General features: G+C 30.1%; 1 protein-coding gene and 1 long non-coding RNA gene across 7 annotated transcripts in view; both read left to right on the top strand.

The window, feature by feature from the left end:
• The first annotated feature begins 645 nt into the window (after window positions 1-645).
• LOC129905991 (uncharacterized) lies at window positions 646-1063 on the top strand. Its single transcript, XR_008770693.1, has 2 exons — window positions 646-936; window positions 998-1063. It is a non-coding gene; the product is annotated as an uncharacterized LOC129905991 (long non-coding RNA).
• A 1822-nt stretch (window positions 1064-2885) lies between these two features.
• LOC129905976 (insulin receptor substrate 1) overlaps window positions 2886-15866 on the top strand; it is a 130582-nt gene continuing 117601 nt past the window's right edge. The window contains exons 1-2 of one of the 6 annotated variants that reach the window (XM_055981604.1): window positions 2886-2903; window positions 5760-5995. The gene's annotated coding sequence lies outside the window, so the exon portion shown is untranslated. Of the gene's footprint in view, window positions 3106-3222; window positions 3540-5738; window positions 5996-15866 lie in introns of those variants that run through there. The other 5 variants (XM_055981603.1, XM_055981605.1, XM_055981606.1 and 2 more) reach the window with 5 other exon arrangements.

Below are 15866 nucleotides of genomic sequence, written 5' to 3' on the forward strand. Positions count from 1 at the left end.
TACAAAACCTGATAGGTCTCCGCCCGCGTATATTTTAAAACCTCATTTTTGTAACACCGTGTAATAGTAAACTTTTGGTTTTGTGAAAGTTAAATAAATAAAACAATTTCAGTGAAAGAAAAAATAAATCTTGTTCTTTTTTTGGTCGCAAATGCGAAACGTCATCCCTTTTTTGTTAATCTTTCTGGTAGGTTTTCGCTACTCCGCCTCGGGTCCGACTTCGGCTCCGTTTTATCGGAGTGGAGATTTTCACCACACCAATACATATGCAATCGACTTCGCGGTGATTATAATTTCCATACTAATTTGAGCCGCCTTCGGACCAGTTTCTGATCCGAAGTCGGACTCAGCTCCGCCTGAGGCGGAGCGGATTCGGACCGAAGTCGGACTTGTTTGCTTGAAGGGTAGTATTTTTTATCAGACGAAAATTTGACAGCTATTGTTTTTGTTTTATCTTGTTCTCGTTTTCGTTTGTTTTTTTATTCCAAAATAAGCACCAAAATATATAAAAAACAACTCCGGCGGAAATATTTGAATATAATAAAAAAAATACAATACACGCAAATAATATACAACCGACGAAGCGAACTCTGCGAACGACGAAATCAAATATAGCAAAACAGCAAAAAAAAGAACAAGCCCTTCAAGCAAGAAAACTGAGTTCAACAAAGAAACTCCGACCTCAGACCGCGAAAATCGGGGTTGCACTCACACACTTGCAACTTTTTGTGTATGAACACAAAAGTCGAACGAGAAACGTGGTGAAAAATGAGAAAAGGAAAAGAAAGACAAGGCCAACAAGAGCCAAAGCGTCATTATGTTATTTTTTGTTGAAGTGTTTGGTTGCGTCGTGTCTCGTGTCGTTGTTTGTATAATGTTAGATTATTAACTATAAAAAATTATATTAAATTATAAACAATATGGAAAACAAAAAAGGTATGTTGTATATATCGCTCAAAGTGTTTGGATTAAAGTGTTGTTTCTGCTTGTGTTGTAGATGTAATCTCTAAGAAAAATCCAGAAGGTGAAACATGCGATTGGGTATCTAAAAAAAAAACACCAACAACAGCAGCAGCATCAAATGAAATAAAATGAAAAAAATATATTGTATTTTATATTGTATTTATTGTGAAAATTTCGTTTGCCAAAATAAAATAAAACAGTTTCAGTGAAAAAAATATAGATCTTGTTCTTTTTTTGGTCGCAAATGCGAAACGTCATCCTTTTTTTATTCCTCTTTCTGGTAGGTTTTCGCTGCTCCGACTCAGGTCCGCCTTCGGCTCCGTTTTCTCGGAATGGAGATTTTCACCACACCAATACATATGCAATCGACTTCGTGGTGATTATAATTTCCATACTAATTTGAGCCGCCTTCGGACCAGTTTCTGATCCGAAGTCGGACTCAGCGCCTGAGGCGGAGCAGATTCGGACCGAGGCCGGACTTGTTTGCTTGAAGGGAGATCAAAGAGAAACGTCAAAGTGAGTCTCAAAATTTTTGACCGGCGACTCACTGGGTAAAAAATCTTCCATCCCTTTTTTCGAACTTTCTTTCGACCTTACTCTTCATTGAATCTTGAACTTTGCGTCTTCGTGTAGAAGCAGACTAACTCTAAGACGTTGAAAACAACAACTATGCACAGCGATGCCAACTGAGGCATAATTATGCCTTTTAGGCATAATTTTATTAGCTAAAGCCTGGTACGCTGCTCGCGCTAAATTTTAGCTGAGATAAAATTCCCATACAAGTTATCGATAACTTGTATGGGATCCATTTTATCTCGGCTAAAAATTTTCGATAATTTGTATGGGAGCTAAAATTTAGCGCGAGCAGCGTACCAGGCTTAAGGCATTGAGGCTTATTTTTTGCCAAAAAGGCATAATTTTTTTCATTCCAATATTTTGATAAAAAATGACTAAAAATCAATATATTCTATATTTTTTAAATAAAGGTGTTTGAAATTTTATTTACAGAATTTTTTTTTTACCATTTAACACATGATAGTGTTTAATTTTTCGAAGAATTTTGTCGACACTTATCAATTTTACTAATAAATAATCTGGAAATAGCAATTTTTTTGCTATGAAAAGGTCTAAACCGCGATTTTTTCTTGTTGATGAAAAAAATTGATTGCTAATTGCTTCCAATTATGAAAAGCAATGTCTTGAAAGATTCCTTTCAAAGAAAATAAGCTGCCGTTTTGTGAAAAATAAGTTGCCTTAATGTATAAATTAGTTAATTAAACATTTCGTTTTGTGTACTTGCACTTTTTATGTATAATTTCTTAAACATAAGCTAAAAAATCTAAATTGAGGCATAATTTATTTGAAAAGGCATAATTTTTTTCCAAGTGAGGCATAATTTTGACTGAACGGGTTGGCAACACTGATGCAAAATGTTGTTGTTGTTTCTTATGGTATTTTTCCTGTAACCATAAATGAAAAACAACAAAGACAAATGTCGAAAAACCCCCATAGGCCATTCTTTTTTCTTGACGTATAGGGAAGTTCGAACATTTGTCCTTGTCTTCTCTTTCTATTTACAGTTACCATTTTGACGTTTTAAACTCGGCGAAAATCAAAACAAACCAGCAAAAACAAACCAACAAAACAAAAAAGCAAAAAATACAGCACAGAAATATATTTTAAATTCCGTAATTTTTTCGATTTTTAGACACTAAATTACGTTATAGTAGAACGTTATTACCAAAAAAACACTTGAAATCGATTTGTATGAGTTTTTTTTACAAACAACAGTTCTTTAAAATTGCGCGCGTCCTTGAAAAATTTGGTTTGTTTTGATCTTCACCCAGTTTAGGAGATATTTTTTTTCTATTTTCTTTTGTTCTTTTGGTACTGACAGATGAGCGAAATTCCGAATTCCTTGTAACGCGTTTTGGTGTGGGGTGAGATTAGAATTCGATGGTTGACAAAAGAAAAACCAAAATATTGGATTATTAAAGAAATCTCAAGTATCTTCCAAAATTTTACAAAGTTGTCGTGTCTGCCAAAGTGAAAAAAATCCAATTCAATGATATTTGTCAATAAAACATATTGATTCGGGGTTCTACAACGTGTTTTGTATTACTTGGAATTCAAATGTTAAATGTAAGAATAGCAATGCTCTGACTACTTTAAACATTTTCAATTTCCACGCCCAAATGTAATTTACTCACTGCGTCGTTTACTCCTTTTTATGGTTAAATTCCACTTAGTATATTATTATTGTAATAACTGGACTACAGTAAAAGGAGCAATTTTTTTTATGTGGAACCCTTCCATTAGCCACGCATTTTATTTTAATTATTTTTGTGTTTCATGTCAAGAAAAAAAAAAAGAATAATTGAGATTGGGATCGGATCCATTTGATTTGTATTGTTTTGCACAGTAGTTATCTTTTTATATTATTGAAACAGCGGCATAATGTATAAGTTACGTTTGCGGTTTATACGGAGGTGTCGGGTATTGTAATAATAGCCGTGTGATTTTAGTAACTCAGTATTAAGCTCAGTAAAATTTTGCACGGGAAACAACAAATGATTGTTAAGGATAAACAAAAGTTTTTTATTTGTTGCTTAACAGAGAAAATTTTTTTTTTTTAAAGTGTACATTTTTAACCCTTCAACGATTAGGCTATTGATTATATCGAAAAAAAAAAAAACGGCAATAAGGAACTAAGACGTTCACGGGTTTTTATTGGAGGAATCATTCAATGGGTCATAAAAGAACATAAAACCTTGGAGAGCTATTAAATGAGAGGGTGGAAACTGAAGATAGGGGTGCAAAAGCCCCCTTTTTAGTATTTGCATTATATCTCGTAAATGTATGTAGCAAAATTTTGAGATATTGCTCTTAACACTTTTTGTAGAGAATTAAATTTCCTATAACAAAAATGTTTTTTTAAAAATTGATATAAAAAAAATTTCCATACCAAAACAATCATAAAAAAATCAAAAAATTCGATTTTTTGAGTTTTTTTTACATTTTTGGCTGTGTCTCTTTTTTGGGCTGAGATAGGCATTAACATTGCTCTAATAAAAGAAAGGAGATTAAATTTCCTTCAAAATGCTGTGCTTATTATTTTTTTTTCATTGAAAGCTAACCAAAGTATGGCCATTTGAACCTATATTTTTTTCGCATTTTCAGTTTTACTCAAGTAAAAAAGAAACATTTGAGGGGAAAGTACGATAACTTAGCAACCAAGAATTAATATCGGTTTTTTATTGAGGGGTTAAGTGCAATAATTTTTTACTATGGGAGGGGGTGTCTATCTCCCCCCGGTTAGGCGGGAAGGGCAATTTTCTACAAAAAATACTTAAAATAAAAAAAAAATTATTAAAAAACAACGGCAACACTTTCAGTTATGAATGGTACTTTTTTCGAAAGCTTGAATTATACACTTAATTTAAATTTTGAAGTTAGGTTATTTCAATCAATTGTTTTCAAAATAAATGGGCGAACCTGGTAAAGAAAGTAGTTTTTCTATATTTCAACGTTCTACGAAAACAAGAAGACATAGGAACATAATAATTTCCAGTGTTTGATCAGAAATCAATTGAGGCAATTTACTTTATCGATAAACTTCGTGTTGAAATCCATAGTCCTTATTAAAATAGTATTCAGTGTGGTTTTTAAACTTTTTTTTTCTAAAATTTTGATTTTGAAATTGTTTATTTCGAAATAGTTGGTTTAAATAAATTGGTTTTATAATTTAAATTAAGTGTATAATCCAAGCTTTCACAAAAAAGTATCATTTATAACTGAAAGTGTTGCCATAGTTTTTTAATCTTTTTTTTGTTTTAAGTATTTTTTTTAGAAAATTGCCCTTCCCGCCTAACCGAGATAGACATAATTTTATATTACCCCTAATAATAAATATTATATTAACCCTTAACCACCTACCTGCGGTCTCACAGACCGCAACGGAAAAATTGTGAATTTTGGTGCCTTGTAATTTTGCTGAAGATTTTTTTTATATTACATTTTTTATTTTTATTTAATTCTTTGATATGTTAGTTTATAAGAATGAATACGAAGAATTCGAAATTTTAGGCTCCTACTGTAACAGAGCTCAATATATAAACACAGTCAGTGACCCATATAGAGGGTAGGTGGTTAAGGGTTAATAAAATTTTATAGAAAAAATTTAAATGATAATTAATTAAAAATTTATAAAAAAAAAATTGTTTTATTTAATAGATAATTAATATTATATAAAAATTATTATTTTTATTATTTAACTTCGGTTAGCTTTCAATGAAAAACAATAATAAGCACAGCATTTTGAAAGAAATTTAATCTCCTTTCTTTTATTAGAGCAATGTTAATGCCTATCTCAGCCCAAAAAAGAGACATAGCCAAAAATGTAAAAAAAAACTCAAAAAATCGAATTTTTTGATTTTTTTTATGATTGTTTTGACTGTTTTGGTAAGGAAATTTTTTTTTTATCAATTTTTAAAAAAAAACATTTTTGTTATAGGAAATTTAATTCTCTACAAAAAGTGTTAAGAGGAATATCTCAAAATTTTGCTTCGTTTACGAGATATATTGGAAAAACTAAAAAGGGTGCTTTTGCACCCCTATCTTCAGTTTCCACCCTCTCATTTAATAGCACTCCGCGGTTTTATTTTCTTTTATAAACCATTGAACGATTCCTGCAATAAAACCCGTGAACGTTTTAGTTCCTTTCTAAAAGACATAATCAAAAGCCTAAATTAAGGATTTATAATAATAAATAAAAGTAATCGCTTTTTGTTGTTTAGAACATAAAATGTTTACTCAGTAAAATACTGAGTACCAATAAAATATGACACAGTATAGATAGACAAATATTGAAAACCAGCAAAAGAAATGAGCATCTTTAAACGAAAGAAAATAATAAAAAAAATAAATAAAATAAAATAATAATTGCAAAAGACAAGCACCTGTCCCGAACGAACAAGACCTTTTATCATATCAAAAATTAAGATATGCAGCGTTGGAATCTGTTGAAAATGCGGTAAATTTATAAATTTTTGTAATTTTTAATTTAAACAGAAAGATGATGACAATAAACGAGTGCAAAACAATATTTTTTTTATCTACATAAGTTGTGTTCACCGACCCTGTGCTGAGGGTCGATTCCCGTGCTGTGATATTTTTTCTACGCAGAAAAGTACAGCTTTTGCTTTTTGACAATCAGCTGTTCAACCACATTTTTTAGCTAAAACACAAACACATAAAATCATCTTTTATTATTTATCATTTTTCTATTTTCATGAATAAGATGGAGAAATAAAAACAATGAGAATAAAAATTTTTGTATTAGTAAATTATTTTTTCCCACAATTTTTATTGATTTATGTGCAAGAATTGCTTCAGAGCATTTTAATTTTGTTTTGGTTGAAAAACTGACAGCTTCTCACTACAACCTAAATACAACTACGGATTTGTGAAAGAATATTCCATAAATTCCAGGTCTGATTTGGAATAAAAAGAACGCATTCCAAATATTCCGGAATGGATAAAGAAACAATCAAAAAGTTTATCCGGAATATTCCGAGGAATAAAGAAACGAAATAGGCGTGTTCCAAGTTTTTAGAATATTCGAAAAAAATAAAGAAACACACTCTGTATTCCAAATCAAACCTGGAATTTATGGATTGTTCTTTCACACATACGCAGTTGTGTGTAGGTGTATTGAGAAGCTGTCACTTTTTCAACAAAAACAAAATTAAAATTCGCTCTGAAGCAATTCTTGCACATAAATAAATACAAATTGTGGGTAAATTAATTTATTTATACAAACGATTTTATTCTAATTGCTTTTATTTCTCCAACTTATGCATGAAAATAGAAGTATAAGAAATAATAAAAGACGATTTTATATATGTTTGTGTTTAAGCTAAAAAATGTGGTTGACAGCGTTGCCGCGAAGAAAAAAGCAGAGAGGGCCATTTTGAATTTTTTTGAGGGCCATTTGACAAAATTGTGGGCCAAATATTTTACTAACAAAATTTTCCTAAAAACATAAAAATGCAATTTATTAAAAATTTTATTTATTCTTTTTTATTTGTTTAAAGCATTAGTAGCCGATTTCATAAACATTTAACAGGGGGGTCATTCCGTAATTTTGAAAACGATAATCGAATCGATGATAATCAGTTTGAGAATCTTTAAAGCTATTTTAAATGAATTCTGATTGAATATTTCCTAAATAGTTTATATAAATAAAAGTTTTCGTATCCTTAGAAGTCGTGTTAGTCTAGTTGATTTAGTATTTGCCTGTTACTCGGGTGACCGAGGTTCGATTCCAGAAATTGAAATTGTTTTTTTTTTTTTTATTTTCTCAATAATCGTCAATAAATAAACGATAGCTAAATAGGTCTCGTTTTTGGAGAATTTATTCGTTTTCGGATGCAATATTTGATTTTTTTAAAGTGTTTATTAATTTATACCAATCACCGATTAATATGCAAACTCCACAAACAAAAAAAGTATTAATGATTAATTTCTACAAATAACCATAATGTTAGAGTAGTGTATCGAAAAACTATTCGTTTTTTAATACAAGATAAAGGCGGAATGTATGTTGAACGGCGGCCGTTGTTTAAATTAATGTTTCTATAACTAAAACGAAAGTTTCTTTGAATAGGCGAAAGTTTTGAAAAAATCTGTTAGAATTATTATCAAAATGGTCATGTACACTTACATATGCGTTGGAATTAGAATATAATATATACATGTAAGTTTCAACCGTTTGGCTTGAAACTTTGACGATTATATAAAATTAAGTCCAATTATTCGGATTGAGACACAAGTTGATGTAGTAAAGGAACTAAATATTTAATAACAATTAAATAAAACAAATTAACAAAATTAAACATTATTAAATTACCTAAATCAACAATTATGTCGGCTTTGGGATCTGTGACCCAGCTTATTAAATAATTAAACAGCAATTGAAAAATAATTTAAAATAACAAAATATCAATATTTGAAAAGTAAGTAAATAAGTATTAGATATGAATATCGTAAGTGTTTTAGCAAAGTATTGAAAAGGCAAAGTAATCATAATGGTGATTAAGTTTGTCTGATAGATGGCAACAAACTTACATCCCCCCTTCCCCGAGAGGATTCATCAGGATAAAAAGAATAGGGAATCATAGGTTGAATAGGTAAGCTTAGTGTTGGATGGGACAAATGTTTTGTGCAAGAATCTGTGTATGTAAAGAGATGCTTTAAATGTTTGGGATTTAACCACAATAGTAAAGATTGTAAAGCAGAAAATAGATCTTGTGCGAAATGTGGTGGAAATCATAATGGATCTGAATGTAAGTCTGAATGTTTGAGCTGTGTTAATTGTGTAAGAATGAATGGTGAACTTAAACTTAACTTAAGCACAAACCATAATGCATTTGACAATGATTGCGAAGTGTATAAACGAAAACTTAAAGTGGAAAAAAGTAAATACTTGTAGCAAACAAAGCCAACTTCTGAAATTTTAATATTTTATTACTTAAATATACAAAGTTTACTAGCTAACAAGGATGAATTGGAAATTTTAATACAAAGTAATCATCCGGATTTTGTTATGCTAACAGAAACTTGTTTAACGGCAGAAATAGAGGAGTCTGAAATTGGTGTAGTTGGCTACAAGCATGTAATATGTAATTCACATTCTAGGCATACTGGAGGTGTTTTACTTTATATAAAAAAAGGAATACGGTATCAAGTGATTAACACTTCAAATTTTTCAAATTCTATATGGTTTGTAAAAGTGTATTTATGGATGAATGAAGAAAAATGGACATTGGTAGTGTTTTATAGATCTCCTAGCTCCTCGGTATCAGATTTTCTAACATTTTTTTCGGAGTGGTGCTATCATTTTATGGAAAACGAAAATAACATTTTATTAGCTGGAGACTTTAATGTGGATCTTTTAACAAAAGAGCGCAATGCAGAAAGGATGTTGGAGATCTTAACTGATCAGGGGCTTTCTCAGATTGTTAATCAACCGACTAGAATAACTGATGTTTCTGAGACGTTAATAGACTACATAGTAACAAATAGAGATTTGAAATCACAAATTAACATTAATATGAATGCTAATGATAAGATAACGGATCATGAAACGATTAGAGTAGAAGTTAAAATTAAAAGAAAATCTGATGTAAGAGAGCAAAAATATAAAACAATTCGTTATACAAAACATAAATTTGATTTTTTCCTAAATGCTAATGACTTCTTAGGCACATTCTTTGAGGAAGACTTAAATGCTCTTACAAATATTTTTTGTGAAAAATTAAAAACCTGTTGTGAGGCTTTAACGGTACAAAAAGTGACTAAAAAATCTGATAATAATGAGTGGTTTAATTCATATCTTCAAAGACTTAAAAACGAAAAAATAAAAGCATATAAAATCGCAGTTTTTAATAAATCAGCCCAAAATTGGTCCAATTATAGAAGCATCCGTAATTATTATAAAAGTGAAATTAGAACTGTTAAAAGCAATTATATTACTTCAATGATAACTGCAAAATCTGGTAATCAAGTGGAGATGTGGAAGGTACTTAAGAAGATGGTGTTAAAAGATACAAAAACGAATAAAATTGAATGTGTTAAATTCGGGGATGAAAATTCAACCAGATCCAGCATCATTGCTAATAAATTTAATTCATACTTTGTGAACAGTATTCGAGAAATTAATGCATCAATTCCATATATTTCTTTTGTGTCGCCAGATATTAATGTGAATACTAGTTTTACGTTCAGTTTCTGTAATGCAAGTTCACTATACACGGTAATTAAAAATTTAAATAATAAAAAGGATATATTCGGACTCAACAGAGAAATGGTATCTCAATCAATCGAAATTATCGGTCCGGTTCTTATGAAATTGATAAACACTTCGCTGGGCACAGGTAAATTTCCTGAAACATGGAAGGAATCGGTGGTTGTTCCAGTTGAAAAGATTAGTAATACAAATAAATGTGAAGAATTTAGACCAGTGAATATGTTGCCAACGTGTGAAAAGGTATTGGAAAAAATTGTTGCCGATCAATTTCAAAACTACTTGGAGAATAATAATTTGTTGATTGAAGAACAATCGGGATTTAGAAGAGGTCATTCATGTGAGACTGCGATTAATTGTGTTGTGTGGAAATGGAAAAGACAAATTGACTGTGGAAATTCGGTGATAGCTGTGTTTTTGGACTTAAAAAGAGCGTTTGAAACTATTGACAGAGATATATTGATAAGAAAACTATGGTTGTATGGTGTGCGTGGGCGTGAAATAGAATGGTTTAAATCTTATTTAACAAATAGAAGTCAAAGAACTAAAGTAAATGACGAAATATCTAATCCAATCGGTAATGATCTGGGTGTACCCCAGGGTTCAGTGTTGGGGGTATTTCTTTTCCTTTTGTATATGAATGACTTTAAAAAATGTCTCAAATATTGTAGTATTAAGCTTTTTGCGGATGACAGTCTTATTTATATTTGTGGAAATGATAGTGAAAGAATGTGCGAGAGACTGAATGAGGACTTGAGAAGGGTTGATATTTGGTTAAAAATGAACAAACTTAAGGTGAATGTGAGCAAGACTAAATGTATGAAATTTAGGGTAAGCAATGATATTGACGTGTGTATGGATGGTGTGTCGTTGAGCTGTGTTGAGAGTATAAAGTACTTGGGTGTTATTATTGATAATAAGCTTAATTTCAAGGAACATGCGAGTCATATTTGTTCAAAAATCTCCAAGAAAACATATTTTTTGAGTAGAATACGAAAAAATTTAACATTTGATGCTTCTGTTCTTTTGTATAATACTCTGGTTAAACCACACTTCGATTATTGCTCTACTCTTCTGTTCGGTTCGAATGCTGATGTTAAATTAAGACTCCAAAGATTACAAAACAAAGGTATGAGAATAATCTTAAAGATGAATATTTACACTCCTGTTAGTGCTATGCTTGAATGTTTGAAGTGGATGAGTGTTAAGCAAAAGCTGACTTATGATGCAATGGTTTTTATCTTCAAAATGAGAAATGGAATGCTGCCGGAATATATGTCGGATGGAATCTTAGAAGTAGCAGAAGTTCAACCGTACAGTCTACGGAATAATAACAACCTGAGGCCAGAACGCTGTCGTTTAACCAGAACACAAAACTCCATTATGTATGACGGAATTAATTATTTTAACAACCTCCCCACCGTTATAAAGAGTGAAAACAGAATAGTCGAATTCAAAAATAAGCTTATTAATTTCATCAAAAATAATATCACGTGGTAAAAATACAAAAAATACAATTTATATGACAATTATGCAATCGTTTATTTTAAAGTTATATAACTAATAATCTTTGTTTCTTTCATTACTTAATCTAGGGCTAGGGATTTAAATAGAGCCCAATCTTCTGAAGATGGGTACTCTTGGCTTAAGCCAGGATGGTATGCAGAAACTCTATTATTATTATTATCTTGCTTTTATGAAAAATGTTCAAGTCTTTCTTTTTACTGCCAAGATCTATCTCGTAAATCGAATTAGATATTTTTCTCTTAATCTTGAAAGGACCCATTCGAACAGGATCTAATTTGTTTCTATTGAGTTTGTTACCATTTTGAATATAAACTAAGTCATTTTCTTCATATTCAATTTCTTTAGAATTCTTATCATAATACTTTTTGTTTATATTATGCGATCTGTTTGCATTTTGTATTGCTACAGATCTATTAAAATCTAAATTGTCTAACGTATTACTATTTAACTCCATTGGGATAATTGAGACATCCTCACCTGTTAATAAATAATTGGGAGAGAAACCCGTTGAAGTGTGAATGGTATTGTTATATTCGGAAATACACTGTTCAGCAATCACTGACCAGGGCTTATTTTTATTTTCATATATTTTGCAACGAATTCTATTTACTAAAGTCTGATTGGTTCGCTCATTCTGTCCATTAGAAAATGCACAGTCTACTGCTGTGAAAATCAATTTTATATCTTTATTCTTTAAATAGTTTTTGAACTCCAAAGAATTAATTCCAGGATATTGATCAGTAAAAATCGTCTTAATGTTGCCTTTTTTCTCAATTGTTTTTACCAGATTAATAAAATCTCTCGCTGTTTGTGTTTTCGACGTAAAAATAAAAGCGTATCGAGTTAATTGATCTACCATCAAATGTAAATACTTTTTTGGTGATCTATTTCCCGTGAAACCTCTTATTGTATCTAGTGATACTATCTCTAATGGCATGGATGCTGGACCTAATTGTGACAACGGAGCTTTAAAATTACCGAATCTTGTTTTATTCTTAATACATGTTTCACAAGTCCTACAAATGATTTTTATGTGTTTGTGTATATTCTTGAAATAAAAGGTTGGTGCAATTGTTAGTATCATTTGCTTAACACCAATATGACCTTGCGAATCTCTCTTTTATTTAAAGTTTTGTACATAATTTTATTTTTTATTTTACAATATTTATCACATGTTAATTGCTTTTGATTTTCCAATATATTTTGTACTGTTAAGAAATTCACGATTTTTATTTGTGAATTACAACTATCATTTTTTTCGGGTAGGACTGGATTTCTCGAAAGACAATCAGCTTCTGAATTGTTTTTACCCGGATTATATTGAACTTTGCAATCGAATTGTAAGATGAAATTTATGATGTGATTTAATTCAATGTCTTTGCAGTTCTTAATATTTAAATTTCGTAATGGTTCATGATCAGTAAATACTATGAATTTTTGGCCTATTAAATAATATTGCCAGTATAATATAGCTTCTTTTATTGCTAAACATTCAATATATATGGCTCTTTTAGTTTTTTGAGATTCATTAAGTTTTCGTGAGTAATAAAACACCGGTTTAACAGATTCGTCTTCTTGAGGTTGTTTCAAAATTGCACCAACACCTTCTAAGCTAGCATCCGTATAAATGTATATTGGTTTATTTGGATCGAATATAGCTAAGACAGGCGTTGTACATAAATATTTTTTTACTTTTTCAAAGCTGTATTTACATTCTTCTGACCATACAAATTTTACATTTTTTCGCAAGAGGTTATGTAAAGGTTCTAGAGTCATTGCAGATCTGGGAATGTATTTTAAATAAAAATTCACTTTGCCCAGAAACTGTCTTATATTTTTTTTAGTTTTTGGTTCAGGGAAATCCCTTAAAGATACTAAATTATCATTAATAGGTTTAATACTATTATTTGATATTTGATGTCCTAAATAAGTTACTTCTTTTTGTACAAAACAACATTTGTTTGTATTTAACTTTAAACCTTGTTCTTGTAAAACCTGTAATGTTCTTTTAATGTGTTTTAAATGATCAGAATAGCTATTTGAAAAAATTAATATATCATCTATATAGTTTATAGCAAAAGAATCTAGGTTATTATTTCTTATTATACTTGATAAAATTCTTTGGAATATAGCAGGAGCTGATTTTAAACCGAAAGGTAAACATGCCCATTGCCAGTGACCATGGTGTGTAACAAAAGCCGTTTTGTATTTATCTTTAGCACGCAGAGGTATAGACCAAAAGGCTGAATTAATGTCTAGTTTGGAAAAGTAAACACACTTTCCAACACGAACAACAAGATCATCAATTCGAGGGAATGGTTGACCTTCGGGGACAACTATTTTATTAAGCTCACGATAGTCAATACACAACCGTGATTTTTTTCCCTCTTCCTTCTTATATACTAAAGTAACAGGAGAGGCATATGGACTATATGACTCTTCAATAAGTCCTGCTTTCAATATTTTTTTTATTTGAGATTCGATTTCTATTTTATCCGGAATGGAACATTTATATGGTTTTCTAGATATATATTTATTTTCAGTTAATCTAATCGTAGCTTCAAAATTTTTAACCGTACCAATATCAAATTTTTCTTTAGCAAAAACGAGATCATATTTTTTTAGAAGATCATTCAAAACATTATCATTGTTTTCAAGCTCTGAAATTAAGCTATGATTGCATTTTAATTCGTCATTCTCGAGAATGGGACTCAAAATTTGAGTAATTTCTAAATTTTCGTTTTGGCATAATCGAAACTCTTTAATGCAATTGAGCCCGATAATCAAATCTTCTTCAAACAAATCACTTTTCATAATTAAAAATGAAAATTGTTTTTGTATATTTAATATTTTCAAAGAGACAGTTACTTCACCATACACATCTGTGAGACCACTCATTGTTTTTATAGTTTGGATCCCGCTTAAATTGTTAATCAATTGTAATTTCTTAAAAAAATTGTAGTTAATTAATGACACATTTGCTCCAGAATCATAAAGTGCATTGGCAATTTCATTATTGATTAGAACATTAAGCTTTATAAGCGGGATCGTACTCAGTTTTTTGATTCTGAGAATTTTATATAAGCTGGTCTTATTTTGTTTCTGCATACACTTTCTGAATGAAATCTATTCGTGTAGCCAGCTTTCTCACAGATCTGACATGGTATGAAGCTTCGTTTTTGTCTATTTATATCAAATTCATATTTACTTATATGTGTATTATTGTTTGATATTGGATCAATTTGTCGCAAGCTAGACATTAGATTTTTGATCGTTACTATTTCTTTCTTATTTATACGCGATCTTACAAACTTTGGTAAAGCTAAAACAATAAAATTGATCTGAGAGCTTATGCTTAGATCTGGATCGACATCAATAAGAAGATTTATCTTTTTTAAAGCAAAATCTAAGAATGGACCATTTAACCAATGAAAAGAATAAGCGTAATCAATTTCACTAAATGATTTCTCTCCAAATGTACTTAGAAAAGATGTCTCCCAATAATCCCAAGGTTTATTCATAGAACAATTTTTGTATAAGGATGAAAACCAGTCTAAAGCAGGTCCTTCCAAGTAAAGTTTTAGAGATTCTGGATATTGTTTTTCATTCAATTTTAATCTTTGACATTCGAGCAAAAACAAATTTAACCATGACTTTGCATTTTGATTTTTACTTGAAAATTTTTCTAGCATCATATTATTTGAAAAAGACCTGATGGGATTTTTAATAGTAGGTAAAGGGGTATTGGTAGTGGGTTGGGGGGAGAAATAGATTGCCTCTAAATAATAATCACCAAAGACTACATTACCTTCCTCACCAAAATATGATTTTTGCAATTTTTTTTTTTAGTGTAATTGTAATATTTCTAATTTTTCCTCTTGTATTTAGGCTTTTCACTGCTCCCTTTATTATAGACAGTTTCGTCAACTTCGTGTGTTTTTGTATTGGTTGACTTTCAATTGGAAAAGAAAAAATTTCTTCTCGGCCCAAAATTTCAATGGATTTGACCATTACTGTAGTTTTGTTTTCCCAAGCTTCGGAAGATAAACAGAATTTAACTTTCATATCTTCCATCTTAATTGTTGATTTGTAAGTTTCAACCGTTTGGCTTGAAACTTTGACGATTATATAAAATTAAGTCCAATTATTCGGATTGAGACACAAGTTGATGTAGTAAAGGAACTAAATATTTAATAACAATTAAATAAAACAAATTAACAAAATTAAACATTATTAAATTACCTAAATCAACAATTATGTCGGCTTTGGGATCTGTGACCCAGCTTATTAAATAATTAAACAGCAATTGAAAAATAATTTAAAATAACAAAATATCAATATTTGAAAAGTAAGTAAATAAGTATTAGATATGAATATCGTAAGTGTTTTAGCAAAGTATTGAAAAGGCAAAGTAATCATAATGGTGATTAAGTTTGTCTGATAGATGGCAACAAACTTACATACATATTGGAATTGGAATATAATTTTTGAAAATTTTTATTTATTAAAATTAGTGCGTTTAATCATCGAAAAATTTTGCTATAGCTGGATCAATATGAATTTTTTTTAA

This window comes from Episyrphus balteatus, chromosome 1 (genome assembly GCF_945859705.1).
Source record: "Episyrphus balteatus chromosome 1, idEpiBalt1.1, whole genome shotgun sequence".
NCBI classification, from domain to species: Eukaryota; Metazoa; Arthropoda; class Insecta; order Diptera; family Syrphidae; genus Episyrphus; species Episyrphus balteatus.